Genomic DNA, 16,484 nt, shown 5'->3' on the forward strand with positions numbered 1-16,484 from the left:
CTTATCTTTTCCCAGAAGGTTTGCACCCACAATTTCCTGTTCTATTTCAAGCATATAAACTGTTCAGTCGAGGCCAATCCCAATCAGGACACATTTAATAATGGTGGAGCCTCAGTCGGCTATTCAAAGTTAGTTGACCTTACAAAATTGAAATGAAAGGAAATTAATTTTCATTGAAATTAACAATATGCTTAACAACCAATCGCAATTTAGTAAGGCTTGAGAGGTTTTCCATCACCTCACGACTGGATATTCTGAGGACCTAATTGTAGACGTTTTCAAACAAAAGTGTCCAGTCATGGATTATTGTTGAGTGGGAGGAAGCCATTACCTGATTGTTCTGGTTCACAATGACTAAAATTCCACATTTAAAAAAAAAATATCTGAGAAATATCCAAATCTTGGTGTGTGACAGTGTGAAAACAGGGATTGAAAAAAAGAAAAAGAGAGATTCTTGTGTGTTTTCCGAAAGCCATTACTGGACAATAGATATTGATTCCTGCTGCACCACACATCGGAATACTCCATGGCGATCCATTTATCTGTTAATCTGTCTGCAGACCAGAGGTGGAGAGCCAATGTGGACGGGAGCCAATACACCAAAGTCTACATAACATTTTATAAACTAATGAATCAATGCCGGGCCTCTGCAGAAGCCAAGAAAGCTGCCAGAGAACTGCAGAAGTGCAACACTGCCCCCTGCTGCCAGGAGGCCCCAGCTCATCACAGAGTGGGAGAGGCTCTGGCGCCCACAGTTGCATTAAGATGAGAAAACAGGCCCATGCCAAATGCTGTCATATTGTGTTTTCTGGTTAAAAGAGACGGCCACTGATTCAGCTGTTGTGAAGCTGAGGGAGATGAGCATATGGCCACAGTAACTAACACAGAACACGCCGACAATGTTAATTATAACTCGCCGATTTAATGGGGATGGAGAAGTTTGAGCTGAGCAACACTCAAGGTTAGTGTGTGATATATGCAGGATTTAATCCGGTTGTTGGGATATGCTGGAGTCGATTCACAACATTTATAGAAATCTATTATTGGAATTAAGCATGAGTCTTATCCTTTTTCCCAGGAAAAAATTAATAAAACCAAAGTCATTCTTAACATATTTAGGAAAAAAACCTTAAACAGTTCTCATTCATTAGTTTCCACATGTATAAAACACAGTTATGGAATATATTGTGACTGTTAATATTAATGCTTTCCTGGGCTGCTCATCTCATATGGGCAGTTCAGGGCTAAATATACAAAACTGAAAATGTAATTTGATGAATCGATGAATCAGAACTTCTGCTTTTGTATTATAAGCTTTATGGGCAGTTAAAAGTCTTGATATGGGTAAATTACCCCTAAATTCAAGATTAATCCCTGGGTTTGACTCCCATTGTCAATAATAACAATAAAATAATAGGACGTTTTTTCTTTTCCTTTGTGTATTTTATGTTGTTTCTAAGTTATTTTGACATGCGTGGCTTCTGTGGGGACAATTTAATTTTCCTCCGGGGATCAATATAACAAAATACAATATCTGAAAAAGTAATAATGGGCTAACCCTTCTTGTACCTAAAGTACAATCAATTATCTTTACACAAAATAAGAAAATAAAACATGATTTATATATTATATATTATATTATTGACTATACATTAAAAAATATGAAAGTACTGCAGTGTGGTATTTTACAAAGTGATGTCATAGAAGAAGAATCTAGAAGATCCCAAATGAATAAACTTCTAAGTCCACAAAGAGAATTTCACTTAAATTAATTTGGAATTTAGGAGGGGTAGTGTTGTGTAAAAACTCCTGTCAATACAAATCACAGAGATAAAGTGCAGATGAAAATCTGTTGTCATTAGTCGTGTTTTACAGCTGGAGTTTCACAGCTGTGTCATCTGTCATCTGCTCAAAATCATATTTAAAAACCGACTCTAATTTAATTATGGAAAGCTATTAAGTGTGAGGCAGATTGCAGATGCTAAATGTTAAAGTGTGTTGGTGGATCTGCAGCACCTCAAAGAGTGAAAATGAAGATAAGCTCACCTCTGCCACTATCAGGGTTTACTCAGTATTCTCCTTCACATTTCCAGGACCTGTGCAGCAGGAAATTCCAATAAAGGAACCATTCAAAGAGGTCCAATCGCAAAGGCAAACACACGTCAGACATTAATAGGCTCTTTTGAAGTGAAAATGAAACTGCATTTTAATGCCGTTCCATCCTCCACCTATATTTCTGCAGCTTATTGCAGAATAAATTGATTAAAGATCAGTGTGAACTTTGTTTGTACTTTATGTCGCCTACTTCTCCAGGCTGGAGGGGACTTCTGCAAATGTCATGCATCGTTATCAACAATACTGATATGATTACCTCCAAATCCTCAAAGCATTTGTTGCTGTTTACGGCCGTGTGTCATCATAATGCTAAGAAACCACAAAAATACGGGTGGTTTTATCCCCAGTCCTGGCTTTACTTCATATTCTGCTCTCACAACACAGGCCAATGGAAGGAGTTGTCCTACAGCTGTAGCAGTGACTAAGTGGCAAGTCACTTTCAATTCATTAATCCAGGTCACTAAAACTTATATACTTATATATATATATGCTTATAAAATATACTTATTCATATTTATTCTTTCTGCTCTGAAAGTTCTTTACCTGCACCTCCCCCCGTCATACTGCGATTTCATTTTTCATCCACTCCTTTTCAATTCAAGGTTTTTCTACACTTTACCAAACCTGAAAGTTGCTCATTATTATAATACTAACAATTGATGAAATAACTCAACTGATTTTGTTTGTTTGACAGTTTTTCCTTTGCTTGTAGGTTCTCTTGTTTCCTTGTGTTTTTTAAGCGGATTGGGTGTTTCAATCATGGGTTTGCTTTACAGTTAGTTTGGATTACATGCATTATATTACTCATGTATTATCCATAGATGTTTGTAGTTACACAGGATCGGTTATTTGATTTGATTTCAGGTTTTGAAAAACGGGTTAAGGTCAACATGTGAAAATTAGCCTTTACAGCTAATTCTGGCATAGGAATACAGTATTTTGGCTGTTGATCAATGGCCATTGTCCCATAAAAAGAAACTATTTGAAAGGGACCATCTTAATGAACCCAAAGAGAGTTATCTCCCAACTCTGCGGTTCCCCCATGTCTAAACACTATTTTATCTTCCTCCAGCTTTTCGTTTAGCTTTTTTACGACTCTGAACTTGTTTTTATTTCAGTCACTACCTGATCTATTGGCAGAGCCGATTTCTACAAAAATGCCTTGACCAACCCACTGTATACTTCCCTCTAAGTAACAAAAGGCACATGGGTAATAACCGGCTGTGATGGAGCTTTTTGCAGTTTAAACACCAGACATTTTTACTCAGCAGAGACCAAAACAGGGCTATTAGAAAAAACGATTATTTGACTTACATTTATCGGGAGTGTTGAAAATAGGAAACTGTTGCCATCACATTTCCAACATGACTGATGATGTATCAGCATTTTCAACTTGTTGGGCCCATACAAATAATTCAATTGAGGTTTAAGGGTTTGTGGGTAAGAGTGTTAAACGCAGGTGAGACATTTCCTATTTCCTCCATATGTTATTTTCACGCCCAGCAGATCTAGCCCAGCGCTTCAGAGAGATTTACCATTTTGACTGTTTAAAAGTAGAAAAAGGTCAAAGCTGCTAAATATTCAGCGAACATAAAGGAGCTATTGCCACCTGTGTTTTACTTTCTCAAGCGAATTAATATAGGTATTTAAGGATATAAGAGAAGTCAGGAAGGAGTTCATAGGAAGTACCTTTCCCACAAAACACAGTCATGCACGCGCACGCGCACACGCACACGCACACACACACACAAAAGTGCAAAATATAGGTTTAAATCAGGAAACAGCCCAGGTCTGGCTTTTCCCTAAATCTAAAGGATATGGGGGAACCCGTAAACTAGCCCAACTAACACAATAAAGAAAATTCACTGCATCTGAATAACCATAACAAATGAGTTGCGTTAATCACCTATGTCGTTGAAACTTTCTTGGACATATTGGGTTTTTAGTTGAGGTGGCAGAGTCCTAATAAACCCTGATAGAGAGAGGTGTCAAGTCATAATAACATTCTCTCCTTTTCGGGCTGCAGAGTGCCACTTAGCCCGGGATGGAGGATGTGAGCACTTGCCTTACCTGCTCGAGAATGCATTTTTAGAGGCTAGGTGGGACTCAACTTTCAACTTAATGCCCGGTATGTTAACTTAGAGCTATACATTATTGTTGTATCTACGCCAAACTTATCTCTCCTGCATCTCACACCTCTTTTTCTCTATTGCATGTATGTGGGATTTTGTTCCTGTGACTCTGGGGCAAATTTGGGTAGATCCACAAAAAATTGGCCTTGTGTTGCCTTTGTGTGTTTCTTTTTAAACTGGGTTGGATACAATGGGACTCTTCAAAAGATAAGAGGTGTAAGTTGTGTGGATATAAAAGATACTTTTCTGGAGTGCCCAGTAAACACAGCACCACACAGAACACACACAGGAACCATACACACCTTGGAATAGAAGCTGTGTTTGTAGCTGCCTGAAAGGGCTTTGCACACTGGAGCATTATTGTTATTATTACAATTTTGCTGAGCGATACTGTAGCTTAAACTTTTTTGAACTTAGATGGATTTTTTCCAAGGTTTCACTCACTACATGTACACATCTAACCAATCAGAATGCATGATGTTAACAGTCTCATATCGTGAAGCAGAAAAGCAGTAGTAGAAGAACACTTCAGACTGATACAAAGTTTGTTTCTTTATTTAATATATTGGTCTTCAAAAGGACATGATGTTGCCTATACTTGAACAGCTGACGTAACTCCTGTCAAAGAAAATGAATAAATCAGTTGTACATTTGTGTCTGGTAACAAACAAACAGGACCCTTGTAAATTTTAATATTCAAGAAAACACTATGATCTTGGTTCAAACTGTTGCAGTAGTTGTTACGGAAATGGTGAAATACGTCCTGAAAAGGCTGTGGTTGACTTGCAGGCTCCTGAACCAGTGAAATTAAGTGAAGTTCTCCTTGTTTATTCAATATTCTAGCCATGTATTTCATTTTTTTCTTATTATTAAATAAAAGGAACACCAGTTCATCATTTCTTGATGTAGATTCCATTTTTCTTTTCTTGAGGTGCTGATCCTTATAATTTGCCAAGATCGCACCGTGCTGCATTTAAATTGTCAGCCACATCAGAATTTGCCTCCAAATTATTTGCCATTTTGTGTCGTTTGTTCGCGCCCTCTGGACCAGGATTCAAGCTTTGAGTGGTGCAGCAGGTGTCGCATGGCTTCACAGTGATCAGAGCAGGGAACATAAAGGAGAATTGACATTGGCATTGTTGGACCTGACATTTTAAGAGGCAAGTTAATACATATTAGAGAGGAATAACTTCGCCAACTAGGAATTATTTATCATGGCCAAAGAAATAGCAGTATAATACCACCATTATTAAAATTACAGCTAGCAAGTGATTACATACCAATTAATTTGTCCACACTCACACACCAGTCAGCCGCATTCCACTTTTCCACTTCCACCACTAATCTCTAAAGACAACAACTTTTTAATCCTACACTCAGGGGCTTCAAGCAATTACACGTTTCATCAATACGAACGTATTTAGCTATGCTTTTTGAATGAGGAGACGTTTAAAGACCCCCCCCCCCCCCAATCCTCCCTCCATTGAAAATAGAGCTTGTTAACGTGTCCATATGGTGTCTTTTTTATTCCATACCATGTAAAGTGAGCAAAATAAGCCGGCAGAGCAACAGCAGAGTATTTCCAGCTTTAAAAGGCAGTGTACCAATTACAGTCTCCAAAACAAAAGAAGGGGAGAAAAACGACAGCCACTCACAAGTTTTGAAAAGTGGAGGAGACATCAGGGTTGACATGAAACATTTTTGTTTGCAGTTTTCAACATATGCGATTTTAGTCAATGGTGGTCAGTATTATATATGTATTCACAGTCACAGCAGCAGCTCCATCCCTTCAGTTACACAAAACCACATGAAGCAGCAGTGCATGTCAGTCAGACCAGCAATAACAATATCCAATAGCACTGTCCTATAATAAGACAAAACATCAACAACTCAAGGAATGACTTTATCAGTGTCAGCCGGGCTAAAGAGAATGAATCAAACTTTGCTTTAGAGGTTTTTCAGAGCGGCTTTTTTTTTTTAAGTCAGAGAAACATCTCACAAGTGTTAATGAGTCGAGTTCAACCAGTCACGAAGGTTTAAATTATATATGAGAAAAATGTCATTACCTTTTCCAGCTTTTTGATCATGAACTATAGTTGCCGCAGCCGTTTCTTTAGGATAATACATGCCAGGCATTCTCTTTCTCTTCTTGTGATGTTCTTTCTCTCCACCTGTCTTCTCTCTAGGTGTTAACTGGCTGATTGGCTTACACCTGAGCTGTCCAGTCATAAGTGCTCATTGGATTCTGCCCTGACTGAGCTGACCTATCACCATCCAAGGAAGACTCTCTTCTTATGTTATGTTCTTAGCTATTAGAGGAACAAAGGAACTCATTAGTAATAAAAGGTTTGTTGGGGGCGGTTGGACGGTAGTTAAGTTTGAGGTACCTTGAACATTTTCTTTTAGAAAACACTTTGTGTAAACAGTGCTTTATTTGGTTGAGTTGGTGAAGTTTTTTTGTAAAGAAGTCAAGGATTTGTTGTTTATTTAGATTTTCAGAGTTTGTTTGATAATCTAGGCCCAGTTTTGTTTTCTTGATTTCATTTATTTGGCACGACCATCTTGTACAAGCCTCCCCCACATTTTGAAAACCGTTGTTTAATTTGTGTCAAGATTTTTACAAACGCTCATGTCACATCCTTCGATTGTTTGTGTTTCTGTCTCCAGTTTCCCCAGTGACACACAAAAGGGATGTAACAAACAGGAAGTTTCCTGTGCAGCAGTGAACACAATACACAGCCTTGTAACACTATCAAGCAACACACTGAGCTCTGATCTCATCGGAATTCTTTCACATTGGCTACTATAACTCACTCATCTGATTCTGTTATAACATGCAGGTGCTCTTCACTATCACACTGGTAGGTGATCTAATTCCCACTCACCCAGGTTCCCCACAAGGCTGTCATCCTTCATGTGCAATATCATTTTTCTAAATATTTTTCTATAGATTATGCTTTTTTTTATGCTTCTAAGTGTTGGGCAAGGCCCAGTGATCCGACTTAGAACAAAGGGTCGTAAAACCTTAGGCCAGGCTCGGGTAACCCCTTACATTTAAAAATCCAGCATGGGCCCTTATCTCCATGTGGCAAAAGATCACGTCCTGGTCCCCCACGGTAAGCCCGCCCCTGGGGGCCAAATCCTGACAACTCAATTGGCTGGAGGGCCACACTGACCCCTGACCCCTCCTCCCAGGGGGGAGTCACCTGAGACATGACTTAAAAGGGCTGAACTCACAGACTTCTCCCTCTCTTCACTCAGATGCCCAAGCAACAACAGAACCCCTCCGGGGTTCTACTAGTTAACTCGGTATTTTTAAGAGACTCTCTTCGTCCTCCTCTTTTCCACGCTGCTCAAGTTGTTTTCTGACCTCAAGAGGTCTAACCACACGACTCAGTAACTAAGGAGGCGATTAGACATCGAAACAGGAAGTGCCCCGCTGGACGGACTCCCACACTTCCATAGACTTTACTTTTTCTTTTTTCCAACGATCTACAAACGGCTTCAAACCAGCCGTCCCCTGCAGAAGCGCGACGTTCATCCCGCTGAGGAGTAAGAGGCAATCCACTCCGTTCCTGTAAAACAGCACGTTCTCCGCTGTTACAGGAGAAGACGAAGTTTCATTCCGTCAAGGCAGCACGAATAATTCGCTTCCTTTTCCGGTCCAGCGGCCGAGCCAGGAGCTCCGCTCGTGAGAGAGACTACGTGATTCACTGGCCCCCGACACATTCGCGCCGAGGTGCAGACACACCGCGAGGGTGGTACAGTAAGAGGCTTGATTATCTGGGCAGATGTTAGTTTTGATACGTAGCATATTATTTAACATTTGATTGTATTTGTTGCGAGACCGCTGAGTCTCATTGTTTTAGCCGGCTACGACGAGCCGCTACTTCCGGTTCATTTCCGGGTTTTGTGTTAGTGCTTGAGGCCGCGAGGAAAGCCTCCAGCCACGCACTGTTAACGTCTGTGTGAGTCTGCAGTGATTTCACCGATCAGAACCTCGGCCCACAACGCTCGCTTGAGGGCTGAGGGGTGAATCACAGTTAACTCATCTCAGGCGTGTACTTTTAAGAGCTTCTTTGAACTCTCCTTACATGTTTTCTCATGTTTTCTCTCTCTCTCTCTCTCTCTCTCTCTCTCTCTCTCTCTCTCTCTCTCCTTCTAAACCGACCTATACACACTTCTGACCTGTATTTATAATACAGGTCATGTCACATAGTTAAATCTATGCTTAGAGAGGCTGAACACATCTGGAAACCATTCGGCCCCCAAAGCCAAGCAGAGATAAGAATTCTCTTTGTCTAAAATTTCCTTTGTGTAATTCATGTGACGACCACCAGTGTGCGCTCCGGCCACATGGTGTCATTAACATAGACTCCATCTTGAATAACGCAAGTTAACCCACCATTTTGAGTCTATTATTGCCACGCCTCCGCTCTCTCTCTCCTCCCATCCTGGCTCTAAATTCATAACGGCTCCGCCATCTTGTTTTGTAGTCAATCCGCCATTTTGAGAGTTTTTAGGCCTTGATTCCACGAATCATGATCGGCCTCCATCTTAGATGTGATGTCACTACGCGTCATCGCCACCCCCCTTCTTTTTCTCTCTCTCGCACACACACACACACACACACACACACACACACATTGATAGACACAGACAGACACACACACACACAGAGACACATAGATGGACCAGAGGTTACATGCGTGTTCTAAATTGTGATAAGCTGCTGTTGTTATCTTTGAAATATGGGAGTTTGTTAAGATGATGAATCATTAAATAACACTAACTTTATTTCACACACACACACATAGACACACACACACAGAGAGACACTTTGACACAGACACACACACACATAGAGACAGACATACATAGGTAGACCGCAGGTTGTCCATGTATTTTCTGAATTGTGATAAGTGCTGCTGCTGTGTTTACCTTTGAAATATTGGAGCTTGTTAAAATGATAAATCATTGAATAACATTATAACTTTATTTCCCCTTTTTAATAAATACTTTTGTAATTAAAGTATCTGTAGTCTGTGATTATTTGTGCATATGTATGTGATTGCAGCTGGATTATGATTGCCTGTGCTCGAACTTAGAAGCCTTCACTGTTTATTAAGTAATCGTTAATATTAAAATATTGACATTATTAATTTGACATTTATCATTATGAGACTGATAATTATAGCTTGATTTGTTGGTCCCTGGTAACCAGGGTGGTGCCCCCCTTTCTCAATTATTAATATAGATAGTATTATTCTTAAATTGATAATTTTATTGTTTTAGACTAATTATTTTCATTATTCTTGGTTGATAACCTTATCATTGTTAATTGATAGCTTGTACTTTCTAATTGATAATTCCTATTTTCTCATTAGTGGTTTTATTGTTATTTGATTACTGATCATCTTCAATTAATAATTTAATTATTTTTGATAGATAATTTTTATTATTTTAATAATCCTATTTCATGATTATTAATAATTAGCCAACGTCAAGTCTACTCCTATTGCACAACATAAGTTTATGTGGAAGTGAAAGTTAAGTTAGCCAGGGAAGCTACATTAGGGAGCTGGAGTGGGACTTAAGTTTATATGTAGTTCGCAACATATCATTCGCTGAACCAAAGGCTGATGTCAAGTACAAATCAATCTCCAGAGCCAGTTTCTAATTCTAACTTCTGCCTGATTTACTCTGATATTTATAACTGATATTTGCGTGTTTGATGGGCAGATGAAGCTGCAGATGATTGGCTGAGGGGTGGGTGGAGATAGACTCTGGCTAATTAGCATATATATTGATTCAATAATACTAAGTAAGGCATCCAAGCCAATTTAATTAAAATTGGTATGGAATGGTAAAGTAGATCTCTCCACCGTGCACTATATGGCTACCTGTAACTACGTGTCACAACTAGAGTGGCACTCATTGGACGCCATACCTCTGCCAAGGCCCTTTAAATTCAGGCATGCCGCATTGCACACACTTTGTTATCAGTACCCCGAATTTGCCCAAAAAGATTTCACCAAAATTCATTCATTGGGGCACCCTTATGAAAAATGCCCAGAAATGTTCCATGCAATATTCAAAGGGAAATAGGGTTAAAAATAAGACTGTCATGACACATACACAGCAACAAACAGGTGGATAAAAAGATAATGCAGAGGAGGTGTGATTAAGGGAATAAGAAGAGGAGGAGGAGGAGCAGGTGAAGAACAGCAGGATGACAGTGACAGATGAACGCGAGCAGCTGACAGAGTGATGGCAGTTTATCAGCATCTGGTCCGCAAGATCATTTCAGCTCCCGGACTCTCTTTCTCATCTGTCACCCTCTCTCTCCCTCCCCCTATCTCCTGACCCGACTCTCCCTCCCTCACCCACCTCCCTTCCTCTCTGTGGTTCTGACAGCTCTGACAAAGCACCGAGATGTGAAGGCGAGGCTCCTCTCTCTTTTTCTCCCCTCCATGCTCTCAGATATGCACGCAGAGAGAACAGTGTCCACAGAGACACATCCACACACCAATTAAGACACAGAAACACCAGCAACAATAGCTGTCGATAACATCACAGATCATTTAGCCAAAGACTTTATTGCTTTTGCATTAACATATTTAAAATGTCAGCCTCCCTGTGCAAGAGCAGAGGATTTATGCCGACATCCCCCAGCTGATTAAATGTGATGTTTCAGGATAAAATACAGCCTTGGCGAACGGAGGAAGAGAGAGTCAGGGGAGGCCAGGCTCACACTTCATGTGTACGACACCTTAATTGCGTCAATGATTACCCCTCAGCATTACACTTTCCCTGCTCATATTTATAGTTGTGTCCAATTTTCATTATGCTCTTCATTATGGAGCATAAATAACCTGCGTAAATGTGCCGCCTCACCACGACACACCCCATAACATTCCCAAGTGATATCCATCTTGTCCCCCAGTGATCCGGCATTACCTGGCTGAATTATGTCTATTAGCTGCGTGCGGGTCCTCCCACTCCATCAGGAAGGCAGCCTGCAGATGACAGCATTAACTTTTAAGGCTTTACGGCGTCTTCTTTACCCAACACATACCATTAATCAACTTAATGGCCACCGTGACCCCTTTCATCGTGTTTCATAAAATAAAAATATGAATAAAGCCCATTACAGTCTCTATTGTGGAGAGTCTCTGCGATAAATCAGAGTGGTCCTATTAGAAGGATTGCCTCTTTGACAAGTCAGGTTGGTTGCACTAAATCATCTGCACTGTTTGCTTTATTAAAGCTCTTTTTTTGCCCGTTACAATGCTTAAAGGTGGAATCCCCTGCTGTCCTTTAGCCGGCGGTTAGTGTGAAGGCTTCAGAGCTAATATTTCTTCCTCACCTCTGAGTGGGCGCTGCCTCTCTTACTATTGGGAGGCCTCGCTGGCCTCTGACAGATGTTTCTTCTTCTTTACATCTGCTGGTGCGTCACGTGTTGAATCCTGCAGCTTTTGCAAATGTGGAAATACCTAGAATCCTCCGAAGTGTATTGTTGAACAACCATTAAACCATCAACCATTAGTGTAAACATGGTGAGTGTGTCAGTCTAAAAAACACCAGCATGAAGATTAAACTATCACATTTGAACTAAAACCATACAGCAACACTTCCATACCTTAAAATAACAGCTTCAATATCATTTTAATGATATACAAACGTACTATTGGGAGAACATGTCTGTCATTAACACAGCGCTCCCTGGTGGCCTGTAACTACACTATGTAACTCCAGTCTACCGTGCTGGAATATTATGACCTGCTTAATGGCATACGTCATACCAACAACCAGAGCCAGAGCTAGCAGCTAGCTACAGGAGACAACTCACTTGCCATTCTCAGTGTGGACATCATGGTGGAGCCACCGAAGAAAGCAAGGAGGACATTGTCAGAAGAAACGAAAATGTAGAGAAAAGAAAGTGACAAGGTAAGAAACCGAAAAAGCAACAATATCGGAGCATATTTTGCTGACGAGAGCTAAAAGAGGGCCGACCTGGCGTTGTTATAAAGATCACAACTTGTACATACATCAGTGAGTAATGCATTCCACCTGTAGGGGGAGCCGGAGTGTAGTCAAGAGGAAATCTTGCATAGCGTTGCTTGAGAGCTGCTCTAATAACTAACAATGGATCGAATTCAACATACAAATCTGCCATTTTGGTCTGACATCACAATCATGGTTGGAAGGTCTTGCCACACTGCTGTGATCCATGGTGCGGGTTTGCAATGATTTCTGAAATATCTATATGCATCATGGACATGTACATTTACCCGGGAAGTAAAATAGACTGGATGTAATGAGCATAGCAATGACATCGGTGAAGTGTTTTTCAGCCATCCTCAGAAATTATCTAGTTGGGTTAGCTTTCCCCAAAATTTCAAAAATGTCACTAGTAACTTGGATCCCAGCAGTACAACATTATCCTCGTGATACCAGCTTTCTAACTTTTCACCTGGAGAAAGCTTGGAGTTGAACCACTGCTCCTTCACGGCAAAAGGGGCGAGGTAAAGGGATAGTTCTCAGAAAAATGGAAAATCCCCCGAGACTCCAAAAGGGGTTTGTGGACCCTTTAAAGTGGCTCAGGCATCATTCAGGATGACTCCTGAGCGCCTTGCTCTGAAGGATTATCCTGCTCGTCAAACTGGGAGGAGACCCAAAAGGCTACACAGCCAAGAGACTATACATATCCCTACATATCCCATCTGGCCTGGGAACAGTTCGCCATCCCACAGGAGGAGTTGGACAGTGTGGCTTGGGAGAGGGAAGTCTGGAACCAGCCAGCTGCCCTCACAAAACTGATCTCACATATTAGGACGGATGGATGGACCCTGAGCGTGACGTCAGAGGAAAGTCGTGTGAATATGGTTAATTAATAAACGTTAAGCGGCGAACGTGTCATGTTGTCATGTTGTCATGTTGACAAAGAATTTCCCTCTGACTCTGCAGTTCTTGTCAGCCGTTAACGTTTATTAGCATGTTGTAACTTGTTTCAGTCTTATCTAGCTTATCTCTAGTTTAGTCTTGTCTAGCAACATTTCTGCTGCAGCCGGCAGCATTTCACCTTGTCTCCGAGAAAAAGCTCTGAGAGACCATCTGTACACCACCTGCTCACCTTGGCACCTGTGAATAGAGACAGTAAATGTTGGACAGCTTCAAATGCTCATTTATGTTGCTTCATTTGTATGAGGTTGATTTTTTTTCCCAAACATCTTCACTATCAGAAAGAAAGAAAGAAAGAAAGAAAGAAAGAAAGAAAGAAAGAAAGAAAGAAAGAAAGAAAGAAAGAAAGAAAGAAAGAAAGAAAGAAAGAAAGAAAGAAAGAAAATTAGCCACCTCAACATTTACTTATTATATTTGCCAATGGAATAAAGAATAAGACTCAGATTCTGCAACCAATCTGAGCCAGGGCAAAGGCCAAATTCATAGTGTGTGTGTATGTGTGTGTGTGTGTAATGGTAATATTGTGTGGATGAGAAGCTCAGGACCACATACTGTTGAATTATGGAGCAAGCCTTAGCTGGAAAGCATTAAGTATTCTTGAGCAGTTTCCCTCCCAAAAAGAAAAAAACTCAGTCCTCTGTTTTCACCTCTCTCCATTCCCACCCTGCCTTCTGTTCCTTGAAATTCTTGTCTGTGGCGACTCAGAAGGAAGTTCTCTGCTTTTAGTTCAAAGAATGATCTTATCTTTTTTTCCCTCGAACTGGGGGGGAATCTACTTCCATTAAAGGAAAGAAGATTTGATTTCGCCATCAACCTGACTAAGCGTCACATATAATCTGTTGTGTGGCCAATACAAACCAGTTTGTGCTGTAGGACACAGTAATGATAAATGGAATTATGCTTAACAAAAAAACACTATCACCGGCTGTGGTACAAAGGCCTTTCAGTAAACTCTCAATTGGAGGATCTGACTCTGCCCTTGAATTGTTTAGGCTCAACCGGGACGGGTGGAGGAATTAATTTCAGATATTACCAAACAGCTGGGTACACAGCTCCCCGGGCGCCGCAGACAAAATCTTTCATCCCTGTTAAAAAAAAATTGAATGGGGATTTAAGGAGAACACAGATAATTCAATCTTTATCTGTGGCAAGTCACAATGAAATGTTAAGTTTTCATGGGATCCTCTCAGCTCAAGGGAGGACTGTGTAATGAAAGGGCGACACATCTGAAGCATCTCCCTTCTGCTCTCGAGCAAAGGAGGGAAACATGTGCGCACGCACGCACGCACGCACGCACGCACGCACGCACGCACGCACGCACGCACGCACGCACGCACGCACGCACGCACGCACGCACGCACACACACACACACACACACACACACACACACACACACACACACACACACACACACACACACACACACACACACTCCCACAGAAGCGCGCACAAAAACATGAAAGGTCCTCATCAACATATCAAAGCCGCACTACCTGCTGTTCAACATGCTATACGCGAACCCTGCAGAAGCCAACAGGGTAATGTACAGCCCTCCTCTGCAACAACACAACACTTACATATATCGCACTGACAGCTCCTCCTGCAGATACCAGACAGTTACAGATCGAGATAACTCTCAGGTGTCAGGTGTACATGCGCCTACACGCCAACCTGGGCATGCTTGGCATTCCACTCCTCAACCGCAGCACCTCTCCCTCCCTCCCTCCTCCACTAGCACTCACGCCAGCACAACGTAGGAGAGAAAGTTTTGCAGGAAGATGGAGCAGGGGGAAGGACTGAGATGAAGAACGTGGGCTTTGCAACATCAAACCGAACTCCCCGAGCATATGCAGCATATGGATACAGCTGCAGAAAAGCTCCACTGTAGCATTACAGTTGTCAACATGCATCGACTCCTCTAGTTTGGAGGAGCCTTACACCGAGTCAATATGCAATTTGAGGCAGGTTGGCAGAGAACATTGGATTGATTGATTCTGACCTTTCCCTGACAGTACCTGCTGCACATTGTCAACGAAATAATGAAAAGTGTTGAAATCCCTCCATCTTTAGCTTTTGCCTCTTTTCTTCTCCCAAATAAGCGCCTGTTGTTAATCCCACTCATACGTCTGGCTGCAGGTCTGCTTTCTCTACTTTATCTCTAAGAGCAGGGGGAGAGAGACTCAGGGGGATGATACCAGCTATATCGATTTTTGCAAACACGCACACACAAATACACACAGACACACTTGAGGCATTGGTTAAAGCAGGTGGCCTCTGCACAATCTAAGGCTATAATCCTCCAGATTTAACTCCGTCTGTCCTATAACACAACTACAAGGCGAAAAAATGAAAAATAAGGTAATGACAATTGAGAAATGTTCTAACATTACTATACATAATAATATTTTTGAACTTCTATTTCAGCCATTCTAGCAGTTAGGTCATTGGCTGTCTTGTTTTACCACTTTGGTCCAAAATTAAGTATCTCAACATCTTATTTCTGGATTTCTATTGAATTTAGTAGGAATTAAATATGGTTGCCTAATGACTTTGTCGATCCCCTGACACCATGAGGTTGACTTTATATTTTTTTGTAAAATGATTCAAAAACCATCGGATGAATTGGCATGAAATTTGCTCCAGAAATTCATGTTCCACATTGGATGAACTGGTAGCGACTGGGATCACTTTTATGAAACCTTTTATTCTGGTGCTATCATCTGGTCCAAATAACACGTTAAAGTTTTTTAACAACCCTTTATTTTCGTTTACCATTTGTGTACTCTCTGCCATGTTAAAGTTTAAGTCCTCTCTATCCTGCTGCTTCTACCCTGGAGGGCTAAACTGGGGAAATGGTGTCAAAGGTAGTTAAAAACTGAAATATCAATAAACAAAACTATATTAAATGGTTAAAAATACTACAACAGTCACCATATAGTTGAGAAAGGATCTGTTTAATCTAAGTTTTTTCCTCATTATGACACATTTCGAATGAGATTTCGTCATCTCCGGAGTTTTCATGCTGGCTCTCTGTCCCCATGTCCATGCAGCCACTCACAGCCACCGACAGCATACATCGAGATTGATGCAATCATAAAACAGATTTCCAACTCTGTCAACTTCAACAAACCAACGCCTGTGTCACGTCAGTCCCAAGTCAAAGTGAATCAACACCCTCTTTCGGTGAGAAATGTAAAAAGATCAGGTACATTTCGAGCTGCTACTTCTGCTCATTGGTGCATAGAAAGGTTAGAATACCCAGTAGGGGAGGT

The sequence above is a fragment of the Limanda limanda genome, chromosome 10, assembly GCF_963576545.1.
Source record: "Limanda limanda chromosome 10, fLimLim1.1, whole genome shotgun sequence".
NCBI classification, from domain to species: domain Eukaryota; kingdom Metazoa; phylum Chordata; class Actinopteri; order Pleuronectiformes; family Pleuronectidae; genus Limanda; species Limanda limanda.